Below are 13,958 nucleotides of genomic sequence, written 5' to 3' on the forward strand. Positions count from 1 at the left end.
AAATAATCAGCATACGTATACTCTACAAAGATAAGGAGTCAAGATAATTAACAAAAAATTCTGAGCTTTTATTTACCTGAACAACACGAAAAGCTAATCACTTTTATTTGCAATAAATATTGTTATTACTTATAAAAATAGACAAATAAAATAAATTATTTCGAGAATTGTTTATAAAATAAATATTTTTTATTATAATTTATTAATGGAAATTATTATTAACTTGTGAAATCAATAAACCATCATTGCAGTTTTAATGATAAGGAAGTTGTTCGCGCTGGTATTAAAAATGAGTGGAACATAAGAATGATTTGTCAACTACCAAACAATCCCGCTTTTAAAGTCCTGCATTTTGGTTTCTTTAACGTCATTTAATCATTACGACACAAAGAGTCTTCCAGTATTGATGAACTCATTGCGACCGTGTATAAAAATGGGACGAATGTTTTAATTATATTGCTGTATGGAATTCGCCATGCTTCATAAAGGAGGAAACGATTACAAGCTTTCTCACATGAGCAAGGACAAACTGCGTTTGCAGGGAACTTAACCGTTTATAGTTACTAATTTGTTAAATGTTACTCATATGTGTTAATTTACAAATGTTTTCCATTATATGTTATTGTTTAGTTATGAAAATACACGTTATATGTCCCTTTGGATATTATTTTATGTAATTGTACACTTATTTTGGAACAAATAAAATTTCTAAATAGGACAGTTATTTTGGAACGGCGAGAGTATTACATTAAAAAGAAGATAACAAAACTTTAACTTTTATTTATACATTTTATCCAACACTAAGTCTGCTAATTAATAGAAACATTTAATAGAAGCATATTTAGACACACATTACAAGCGTTGTTATTTTTTTTATGTTGTAGAGAAATAACAGCTACAGTTTAAAAATAAATATTTCGTAGAGTAATTCAAGGCAAAAGCAGAAGGAAATTCACGACGCGTATTTTAATGATTTCGTAAATAAATGAAACACGAGTTACAATTACGCCCTTCTGGCAATTCAAGACGTAAACAAATCCATCAAGTACCGGAGCCTCCAGTTCCCTCTCTCATCTATTAGATTCGAAATTAGGTGGCCCGAAAGGCGAAGTTTCCTTGCTTCCTACCGAATTCCATGTATTATAAACAGTTTACACGCGGTATTCATTAAAATGGAGATTACTTTATAACACGGATGCATTCGAATTTGCATTTTGTACTTCCTGCTTGAACTCCTGCGACGTCGGCATAGGCGTCGTCGAAGCAGTGCAATTTTATAAATTGCGTAGGGCAAGTGCACGATGTGGCTTAACCGATTGATTTATTGAAAAACACTTTGATAAATTGAAATGGTCCAATAATAAAGCGCTCGTATCGACTATTATTTTAATAACGACACGGCATGTTTTCTAGATTCCGATTTTCGGTATTTCATCGTAATTAATAAACGATTTTTGGGGGGACGAAAGCCATTAAAACGTAATAATAAACCGCACATTGTTGTGGTTCGAGGTCTCATCTATATATGTATGTATGTATAAAATATATATTTGCATTGCGTGCGGAAAATTGCTCGACTTTTACGGTTCTACCCTGCATTTCGGCCCCATTTTCATTCGATAATTATTTACGTGATGTTATTTTATTTAGTTCGCATTGTTCATTTTGTTTTTACTTGAGTCAATATTACTTCGCGCACGGTTAGAATCTGGACAAAATTGTATTTGAAGTATTCGTTATATTTGAATTCATGGGTTGGTACTTGTTCGCGCTATAGTTAGCTAAATATGTTTGTCGAAAAAAATATTATAAATTATTTATATAAAAATATTTGTAATAAATACAAATATATTTTCAATTTATTTGAAAAAAAAAGCTTACTTACTTATGTCATTTTAACTACTTTTAAATATACAAACAAATTGTACCATAAATTATTGTAAAGTAAAAAGAAATAAAAAATTTAAATATGAAATTGGTTAAATACGATACTGATCCGATCCTTCAGAAACACGTAAAACCGCTCGACTTCAATTTCATTCTTACCAATGCTTTCCAATTCTCACTCTACTTTTTTCTTCTTTGTTTTTATCCCATTTCATTGGATCGGAAGTAAAAAGTCCTTCAAGAAGTCATCGCATTTTAATATAAATAGAAATCGTTTCGTTACTGCATTTCGTTTTTACATTCGTCGTTATTCTTTCGCTGTGGCTACTTTTTATAGTTCGCACCGATAGCGATACTACACTTTTTGCATTATTTGATCAAGTTGTTATTTGTAGTCGAGGACTTTTCACGTGGAACAGTAAAATTGTGCATGGAAAAATGCTACTTTGTTACGGTTCTTTTCCTCACTTCCATTTTTTTTTTCAAGAGATTGTTTTAGGACTGTACTTTCGTGAAAGGATGAGGATTAGTGCTTAAATGGAGATGAAGGGTGCGCCTCTTAATGTTTAAACCATAAAAAACAACAATTTAGTGCTTAAAGGACTTAAAGGTGGAATTGTTTTGTGTTAATTGCTGTTGTTTTCTTTTTGGTTTTAGTAATCATTACACAGGCATTTAATAAAATGTTAAATACAAGAATTCGGTATATGTTCCTTATGTTAATATTATTAAACATTATAGTTTTTTCATGCTAATACACAATAATGATTTTTAGCAAAATTAAAATGAAATTATAAAAAATTAGTGCACAAAATTATATATTTTATATCTTTCTTTTTTTATGTGGTTTTAAAGTCCTCATATTGACGGAACCGATTACCCGCACTATGAGAGTTATTATTGTATTTGAATTTGTTATGTAATTAAAATGACAATATTTTTTTTATTATATTGTCATGTCAGTAAAATCTGAAGTAAAAAAGTTGTAAATAATAAATTTCACTCGGCCTATCTTTTTCATCCCTTACGCCGGTTGGGAGAGAGAAAAAATGAAACCCTTGCGTTACGCTTCCACCCTTGCTGCTCATTATTCGCAGAGACATTAAATTATTGAATATTCCCCAACCGTTTGACATTCCAATCACGAAATGTACTCGGAATAAATAATACTGTTATTTCGACGGTCATGAACGGGGAACGAAATGGAGTAACGACATACCGCAGAAGGAAAAACGAAGGAATAAGGGTGAGAGAGTTAGAGTTAGTGGGAGAAGAAGAGAGATCGATGGAAAAAAAGAGAAATTCCTCGTTACGCCTCGTGACGCTCTTTGAGGATGAAACAAGGGGAAGCGTCTCCGTTTTAAATGCATCGCGCTCCACCGCAAATTACATAATATTTGTCATCGTCGAGAGGACGAAAATATAAAAATTCCGATTACACGGAATTAGCTCTCGCTGCCCTTCGTTCAGATCGCACATGTCTAGGGGGTAGTTAAAAAATTGGTGCTGATGTCGCTTTATTAAACTATTTAATTAAACAGGGGGAAGTTTTCAGCTTTTTCACCGGCACGTCGTACGTTTTAATCGCTGACTAGACGACGTCGCGATGCCAGATGGGCGGAAACTGGGGCACGTTTCTCTATTTCCCTCCGCGTGTCTCGTGCCCTTTTTGCTCGACGGTGTGTCTGCTTTTTCTTTCCTTTTTTTTCCTACCATCTATCCGACCTGCTATCGTTTTTTTTATATTTCTTCTTTCGTCCGCTGCAAGAGCTATTTATGAGCGACAGAAAGGGCTCCCCCGTTTTAAACTAATATATGCTCGAAATGTTGCTCACTCTTTTTCCCGTCCAAACTAATGAAATAACTAAATTAGCTTAATGATGTCTCTTACATTTCGGATGATTAAAAATATTTTTCCAGAACATAAACGTTTCCATTTTGCTCAAAAGCCATCATCAACACATATAGCTAACTTAAAAATAACTGAATTTGATCTTTACTTAACTTACACATGTAAATATTGAAATTTATTAATTAAGTTTCATAAGAAAGAAATAAGTAAATTAAATAATTCATAAAATTACAAACTCGATAAGTTTGCTAAACAGTTAACGAAACTTGGGTTATGTAACAATTTGTTTTTTAAATTGTAATTAAAAAGTATAAGATTTTACTTTCTCAAAAAAGGATTCGATATTCAACGAAGAAATATTTATATATTAATAAACTGTATGTATTTAATTAGAAAAATGCTGTTGTGTCCAAACACTAAAGTTTGGGTACCACTGACCTATTATAGGTCATTAACATAATCAATCTGCAGAGTAGACAGATATCACGGAAGACATGGATCGTTTGCGGCGCTTCTTTGTATTTTCAACTGAAGACCAACCTGCAGAATAGACAGATCCCATAGTAACCTGAAGCGGAGCGTTTTCTTAAAACGTGCCCTACTCTTCAAACACCCACCCTGTCCATATTAATACGAATTAACTTTGTTAGTACAATAAATATTTGTAATTAGTCTTAGTAAATCTCTTAAAGTATCTACATTGTCTTGGAAAGTACCCCAAGAGTACCAATTATTATAATAAACTTGTTTTAAACCAATTGAATTATTTAATTCCTACAACTGAGACTCCACAACGACAACACCAGAAGAAGATATTCTTCTTTTTTGTGCGCTTAGAGTTTTATTTTCCATTTAAAATAATATTCAACATCTACATAACAGAGCAACGAGGTTGCCAATAAACGCATTCAAAGTAAGACGATGTAATGGTTTTGTCTTTCATCTGTGTCTTGATTAAGGTCTATCTGGATATCACCGCCAAGAAAGTCACGTGAAAGTATTTGGATTAAACAATAAGTTCTATAAATGTATTACATGCAGAGCAAATGACTTGCTCATATTCAAATTCATCTTTTGGGAAATTATATTTTTTAAGAATAAACATTTTTCAGCTGTAGCTTCACCATCTTCACTTCCTGTGCCCTGTGGACAGTGTAGCAAATACGTCAAATGTCAGTGTCCTTATCACACATTTAAATGTATCTCACCTCTGCTATCGAAGTGTGTTGCATGCAATTCTAATGTACGATCTGGACAGGTTTTGAGTAGCCCATGGGAGCGGAAGCCGTCGCCGGGTCCGTTACTGTTAATACTTAATCTCCCTTTTCTTTATTACAATATTCACTAGCGGATTAGCTCATAGGCGCAGAAGGCGCGCGCCTAGAGTCTCTCAAATACCTACCCGCTCTCACATTTTTTTCTTGTGATCTTTCTCGGGATGTCCTTCAAAAACCTTTTTTGTTTAACTAAATAATTTTTGAATTGGTAATATTTAGATGATCTCATCACAATTAAATTGAGCCTAGAGCCTCTCAAGTGCTTAATCCGCCACTGCCAATATTAATTCCTTCCACAGTATTAAATGCATTTATTCATGTAAAATACATTTTGGAGGATATTGATATGACAAAACATACTATATTCGATGACTGCAAGAGAATGCAGGAAAAAAGCAAATAATTTTATTCACAATCTGTTCATCAATGCACATTAAGTAAATTTAAGATCGCGGTTGTATCTTTCCCGGTGGATATTACTATTATGGTAATTTGATTTCTTAATTTGTAGGTTAACTTCAGTAGTATATTGATGCTCTGCGATTCCACTATTTCCTGACTATGAATCTGCTGCTATCCTTAGCACTGTCATTATCTATCGACTTGGCTGAAGGTCCATATATGTTGAAACTCATTCATTTCACTGTCCATCTGTGATGAACGATGGCTCTATTGCTGCAAGCACCGAGAGGGCTCACAAGAGTCCTGGCTTGACCAGGATTTGAGCCTGTGACCACTGGCACGTGGGTAGGGCGACTTAACCATTCGGCTATTAGTCGCCTTACTTTAATTTATGAAAATTTATCTATTTATTAAAAACAGTAAAATCAACGACAAAAATTTAAAAAATGTTTGAAGAGAATACTTCAAGAAATTAAATCATAAATCTACATTTTTATAAGTTAAGTTGTTTACTAAACGTAGAATATTTAATTAATTAGGAAATTTATTAATTTGTCAGTATAGTAAAATTTTAGTAACTAATTATGACAAACGTGGGATTTTCGTGGTTACATTCACAAAGCTGATTTCATATACCGAAACGGATAACTGCTCAAGAGATTATCTCTGCAGTAATTAATTGAAGACTTAAGAAGCAACGAGTAAATATAATTAGGTGCAAGTGTGTTGTCGGTGGCGGTGTCGCCTGGTTGGAGGAGCTTCGTTGCTCGCAGCTGAATTTCCGTCTTCTCCATTCATCATCAATCAACCGAAATAATTAGTCAACCCGGTGATATTCAGCTCGGGATGCGTGTCTCCATCAAAACTTCGAATGCAAATGCGTTTTCCATGTAAATTTAACCACAGCTCAATTCCAGTTTCTTCTCAATTCATCTGTAATCATGTACATGAAACATAACAGAAAATATGTACACGTTTTGTTTAGCTTATAATTATAATTTACAAACTCTATTTTAATGGATTACATAATTTAATTTGACGTTTAAATGTAAATATTCATTGATATTTAATTAACTTATTTAAATAATATTTTAATTACTAATTTATTTATTAATTATTTCAATATATCAGGTTGTTATGAAATTATTTAATGTTGTCTTTGTTTTTAATTAATGTTTTATAAAGTTTCTATTCTCAAATTCGATGAATATAAGTTAAGTTGATATATAATTGATAATCTATTACTGAATCTAATGTATTTCCTTGGTAAAGAGTTTATGACTCTTGTTAAGGATGATTTATGTTATGTCCCATAAAACTAAGAACACTTCTTGCTTATTTGGGACACTACTCCTATTGATAATGACATCTTATGGTCACTAAGTACGCTTCTCGGTTTATAGGGATGCTATGTCTGTTGCTAATGACTCCATGTGGTTACTAAGTACGATTATTGGTTACTCTGTTACCCCATAATGACCGAAGGAGGGTATCTGAGTGAATTCCAATATTTTTATGGATACATGCGTATAATTTTAATTGCTGAACATCTTCATTGCTCCTAATACTCACATTTACCCATTTGGGGTAAATAGACGATATTGGATTATTTACCCCAATTAAAACAATTAAATAGTAATATTTATTATCACAGTTAGAGCATATACAAAATTAAAAATTAAATCATATTCATATAATAATAAAATAAAAATGATTAACTATTGCAAAGGGCTATTGATCATTTCTCATAAATGATGTATTACGTATGTTAATGTTATTAACGGCAGTAACAATTAATTATGAAAAAAGTAAAATAATGGTTGAACACTGGGTAACATATACTATATGCACATTTTGTGTTTATAAATGTTTGTGTGTCATTTTTTTTGTTACATTACAGTTGGATAGTGACACTTACGTCTCGCTGAACGTTGCGCAATAAATTCATGACAGAGACCGACCGTTTCCCTGTCGCGGTCAGTTTGCGCGTAATCGCGTAAAAATCGCGCGTCACGCTTTGTTCAGTATGATGCCATACCATCATAAATGTTCGTATGTACGTACATATGTACGTTTCTGTGTATTGTCCTCATATCGCGAACGGCGGAGCGGCTGCTGCATATCCGTAATGAGCCGTGATCGTGGTTCCGCCGTTTTTCTCGTCCGGCCGGGAGGTGATAACGTTCCGGAACCGGAAACGGGTCAGCATCTGGGTCACGTGTCCTGTGCGATGATATTCGGATGGAACAGAACACATCCATACAAGCAGTTACTCATATTCGTTTTTGGATAGCGACAGCGACCGTCCTCTCCCCCACGCCTCTCGCATACCGACATCATCGAACGGCTTACGTAACAGCAGCTCTCCGAATCCCGTGTTTTGTAAATGCTTTCGGACTTACGGAAAGTGACGCTTTCAACCACGCTTTTCTCTTTCACTAATTTCACCACTTTTTTCTCTCTCTTGATTTTTTTTTGTAATTAACGCGCTTTATCCGTACAATGCACTTTCATAAACACATCAAAACAGTTTACACGTCAACGCCGGAAACTTATTCATTAATCTCGACACTTGCATTTCATTAATTATGTATATCACACACATGACGCCAGTTTTGCTTTCGCCTTTTAATTACTTCCATACTTTATTTGCGATTCTTTTCGAGTTGTCAATGCGTTTATAAACCTATTGTACTTTTAATTTATGAATATTCACACTATGAACATTTATAAAATTAGTTTTACAATCATAATTATATTATATTAAACATATTTTGACAACAAATGACGTGTATTAATCTTGAAAAACATATAAAATTATATTAAACCATTTCCGGACGAGTGCCGGCAAATAGCCGCCCAATCCTAGTAGACTTAGAAGTCCAGCGGTTTCCAAACAGTGGAGGTTCAAAAAGGGAATTGTAATCATGAAAATCTTGCATCCATGCAACATATCCAATATTTTTTATATGATATTGGAAATGAAAGGAAACAAGAGAAGGTGCCAAGAGTATTAAATATAAAGTTAAACTTTACCTACTGCAGTGAACATAAGCATATGAAAATATTATGTGTGGCTACACTGGTGGTGCAGTTATCAAATCTTAGTTTAACGGTAGTACTTAGCAAGGCCACTAGTATTTTTTTAGACGGAGCCATTATGTTAAGGTTATAAATCTTTGTTTTTGATTAAGCTTTAACCTTAGTTCTGTAGAGGCGATACTTGAGTTACCAAAACACACCAAGAATATAGTAATATAACCTAGACTCCAAATTATCTAAACAAGTGTTATATATACCAGCGATTGCCAAGCTTTTGGACCTCACGGACAACTCAAAATAATGAAACCAGCGGACAATAGACTATGTTAACGTAATAAGCATAGTGCAAATGTGAGTTTACAATGGGTTGAGTATTACATAAATGACAAGATCTGATTAAAATATTACCATTGTTAGACTTTTTGCCTATATATTTTTTAAATACAACCAAAACCAAACTTGAGGTAAATTGTTTAAATCGTCTGATTTCCTGACGTTCAAACGTTCTATTTCGACATGCCAGTTCAGATGTCTTTACTAAGAGAAATGTCGGTCAATATCTATTTTGTCGGACCGTTAATTCCAATCCATATTTTTAAAATAAGTTAATAGAATTAGAGTAATTAGTAAATGATTATTCAATTTTATCAATCTGATAAGTTTTATTTTGTTAAAAAAATATTACCTATATATGATTTAAATTTATGTAGGTTATTGGTAAATTTTATTAGTTTTGTAGAAGTTGAATTTTCTATACATTATATTTAAACATAACAAATTTAAATATCTAATCAAAAAGATATTTGAAAATATAAGAAAATGTCAAAGGATTCATAAACTTATACATAAGATTAGGTTTGTCACTTAAGAAAATGGGTAGGAAACGATCCCGGTGCGATTTGCGGAAGTGGCGTCGGCCGTCGGAAGGCGGTTACACTTATTGAAAATTAATAAAATATTACATTTTATCGTTTCAATAAGAGGAAACCGCAATATTTTCCGACACGAAAATGTGTGTGGTCGGTCGTGAAAGTGAAAACGGATCGAACGAAGAGGGAAGGCGACGGCGGCATCGAGGAGAATTAATGGAACTCCATGTGACACAACACTCGTTTCCGCTTGAGCGGAGCAGAATTAAGATGGACGTGTGTTCGTTTAATGCCAACATCCAATATGAATGGAAAAGAGGCGACGAACAATCTGGAATTGTCATGTTTTTATATATAAGGATGTACCAAGAAAAGCGAATTCATTACTTAAATAACATATCAAAGCTTGTCATAAAAACCGTTATAATTTGTTTTTATTAATAAGTATAACTTACTTAATTTAGTTGTGTAGTTTTTGTTATTTGAAGTTATTTGGTATAGGTAATTCTTCTCATGGTTGACTTGACTTGTGACATTTTAGATTGATGAAAGTTGGCACTAAACGTAAAGAGGCGTACGTGCGGTCTCTGTGAGGATAAAGTGGAAGTGTGTGTTTGTTCGTTTTGTTTTGTTTGTTTGTTTGTTTGAGCACGGTTGATTTTGAATTCGAAAAGGTGCAATTAAAGTGTAGTGGTCGGATGAGCTTAGATTAGCATATTTTGACGGTGGGCGTAGCCGTCGCGGGTTCATTACGCGTGGCGGCTCCCTCGTCGAAGAAGGCCCGTCCGGAATAAGCAATAAGCTCCCTTTACACCCTCTAATCCCGGCGACAAAGGCTTGTTTGTAGCGCGCCCGTGATACCGTGCACTAATCAACATCAATATAGGCTAAGGACCCTGACTGCTCCTCTACTCTTCTCGCGCGCCACCTCCACCCCTCACCTCGAACTCATCTACCTTCCCTGAACCCTCGGAACGACCCTCGGCGTCCGCCCGCCCACGCATTATGTAACTTAAACCACGACTTAACGGCGCTTTAAAGAGGAATAATCCGGAAGAGCACTTGCAAACTTGGCGCAATTAAAGAAGGAATTAGGATTATTAGGGCCACTTCTTTTTATCTGTTTGGTGTTTCGCGTTAAAACTGCTGACCCAGAAACCGCGTTCCGCGCTTTGTTTTCCAGCGCATTATACATTCCAATAAAGTCAGCTCATCCCCAACGACTTTAAACAAATATTAGTTTTGTAGTTGATACAATTACACTGTACATTACATTTGATGCCCATTCCAAATTTTAACTTAACTTCAAATCACTTTCTTCACATTTTCATTATATAAATAATATCCATAACTATAACTTTTAGCAAGCTTACTTATTACATAAACTTGGTACAGTACTGGGAGACGCACTCAGTAATATATCGGGTTGTGAAAACCAATGAACTTGTGTATATTCCAAAAAGTGTCATTTCAACCGTAGTACCCGCGTGAAGATGGAAGAAAACTAAGTACCACTAAAACATTAAATAAGATATATTTTGCTTATGGAGAAGTTGCTTTAGCTAAATCAACTTCAGAAACATATTTCTCTAAACTTAGAGCTGATAATTTCAGCTTTAAAGTTCTGCTAGTAATAATGATGAAATCAAGACATTGATCGAGAATAACCAGCACAATTCCAGATATATTCAAAATATCAAAAACAACTATCGACGATCGTATTTGAAGCTTTCTTACATAAAACGTTAAGATATACAAGTTTTGCATAATTTTGTCCGTTAAAAATAACGACAATATCAGCCCTTATATTTCTTTTACTACTCAAGAAATTGTTGGAGTAGGACATAGTTGTATTTGTCCACTCGTAGTACTTATCTGATAATGCACTTTGCGATTTCCACAAATTTGGGTCTTTACAAAACTCTATTAACAGCAAAAACGATTAATTTTTAGTCGACATAAAAAAATATCTGAAGAAGTTTTTTAACAACCCAATACAACTAATAGTTTAATTATGCAAAGATCCAGAATTACTTTTTCACAAAGACACGAATTGCTTAACCCTGGTATAAACTAAACCAGGAAAAGTAAAATAACGAGTCATTAACAGCTCATATCATAACAGATCATATCTATTAAAAACATAGAGATGATATTTATCCATAATTTGTGGGGCTAATAAATATCATTATTTACGGTTCTACAGCATGAAATGAAAAAGAAATATATATCAATTAACTAGTAGGAGAAATGAAAAAAATGTTGACTAACATTTTTTTTGTCACGCTCCTTCTCAGCATTTCGATACATTAAGTTCCATTACCGATTATTGAAGAAAATAATTCTTCGAAAGTACGTGCAGACTGCTGAAAAGCTAAATAAACTTACTTTGTTCGCTTCATTCCATTCTATTAATTACTTTATACGATCATATTTCGTCTGCTTCTCTTATATATCTGTAAATAGTTTATGATATTAATAATAAATGATTTCATTGATGCGCCGGTATTTGTATTTGTGTGTTTTATATGCGAGGGACGAAGGTCTAAGGGTGTTTCTTTGTGGTCGTCGGAGGAGCGAAGGCGGTGCGATTAAAACACGTTGGTTTTAATCTGATTACGGTTACAAAGCAAACTCGATTTGGAGGAAAGGAGCTTTGTCCGTTTGTTATCGACAGGTTCGAGTCTAAAAGATTCGCTGTAAATTAATCTGCGAATTGGAAGTATTACATTCAAAGAAGTTTCCGCGAATCGATCTGAGACGATCCGTCGATGTAGATTCTTTCTGTGAATAGAAAAAAAAAGCATTCGTTAAAAAGTAATTCAATTGAAATAGCTTAGCTTTATTTATGAATTAGTAGTAATTGATTAATACTAACTTCGTCTCTTAATTATAAGCCGTGTATAACTAGGACACTTATGCTATGAATCCACCAAAACCAATTGCATTCAATACTCTCGCTACGTAGTTGCAATTTCCATAAATTCACGTGTCAACAATAAATTATACTATTGTCTTCATTATACTCAAGTCTATAAACCAAATGTTTGCTATGAAAATCCAATTAACAAGTTCCGCCAATAGCAACTAATAGCAATAACTAATCTAGAATCCGACGGCGACGCTCGTTCAGAATGTGCAAGAGATTACGGATGGATTTCTTGGAGAAAACTAATGATGCAAAAAGTTATGAAGATGGGAAATCGTAAACGTGTATATTATATTTGCGGAATGATTAAATATGAAATTCGCATGGGATCTGTAGATTGAAGGAAAGAGGATGAAACAGTGGCAGCAGCAGCAACAGCGGCGACGGCGTTAGCAGGGAAATCCCGTAAGCAATTTGGAGCTGGAGGATTTTCAGTTAATATTAGTAAAGAACGTGCACAGTGCAAATGATAATGGAATTCTAGCTTTGCTAATTCATGGAAACTTTTCATTTCGGCTATTCCCCCCATTCTTAGGTCGTCTCCCTTTTCTCAGATCTGCGATCGACCATTAAGCGTTTTATCTGATGTACATTGTTTTATTACTTCCTACATTCTTCCACTTAAACTTAATTACCGCGCATTTGCTGTAATTAAGAACAATTTATCGCAAAAACGCGCAAAAATTTTCAACATTAACAAATGTATATCATTTTCAATTTGAAATATTTAATATTGATTTTGAATACGTACATATGTAAAACAAGTAGAATAAACGAAAAACGTAATAAAAATAGAGCAGATCCTGGCAATTCCAAACAATTAGGAATCTATTGTCTGGAATATTCAATAGACAAGCTACTAATGAACTTGCAACAAGTTCATTCAAACAGGGTTCCATTTATAAATGCGAATTTTGTATTGTTTCCAGTGCGTTTCCTTTTTTCATTGGATTATTTCCAACGCGATGGGTTTTCCAGTGAATTCCACTGAATATTTCTATCCGTATTGTAAAAGTACCATAGCAAAATATTGTAGTTTCTCAACGATATTGTGGATTTGTTCAACCGTATTGTAATTCGTTTCAGGGGATTTAGATACGTTTAATTAGAAGTTATAAATGGTTGAGACTGGCGGATCGATAATCGTTGGATCCTTAAAAAAAAATTGAATTAAGGACGAGGCAATGATTAAGACGGTAATAAAAGCAATTTGTTTCGGGACTGGATCGAAATCCTGTTGCGGTGCGGCCGTAAAAATAAATTTGCCGGGGGATGCGGAACCAATGGCTAATTGATATTCGCGAGATAAACTGCCGGAATTAGGAAGGAAACGTAAGGCGGATCTCGTTCAAGCTGTAGAAGCAGCTGTAGTGTGTACTACAACTACTACCGGCTATGCACTATAATTTAAGCTTAGAGAGAGATGAGAGAGAGAGAGTTAAGCCCGGTAGGAACGGCTGGCTAGGCTCCTTCTTTATTGTAGTTTGACCCCTGACCACAACTGCTGAGCCCGCGTTTGGTCCATCGGGTTTAAATCTTTCCATGAAACCACCCCCTCGCTCTCGCTCACTCACTCTCTCTCACATTCTCTGTCTTGCAAAATATAGCATCCTCGGCGGTAGGCGGCACCGCATCCTCTTGTGAATTGCACCGTCTAAATTATAAGTTACATCATGACCAGGAATTTTCATTTACTAATA

The sequence above is a fragment of the Nicrophorus vespilloides genome, unplaced genomic scaffold (genome assembly GCF_001412225.1).
Source record: "Nicrophorus vespilloides isolate i.1.1-1 unplaced genomic scaffold, Nicve_v1.0, whole genome shotgun sequence".
NCBI classification, from domain to species: Eukaryota; Metazoa; Arthropoda; class Insecta; order Coleoptera; family Silphidae; genus Nicrophorus; species Nicrophorus vespilloides.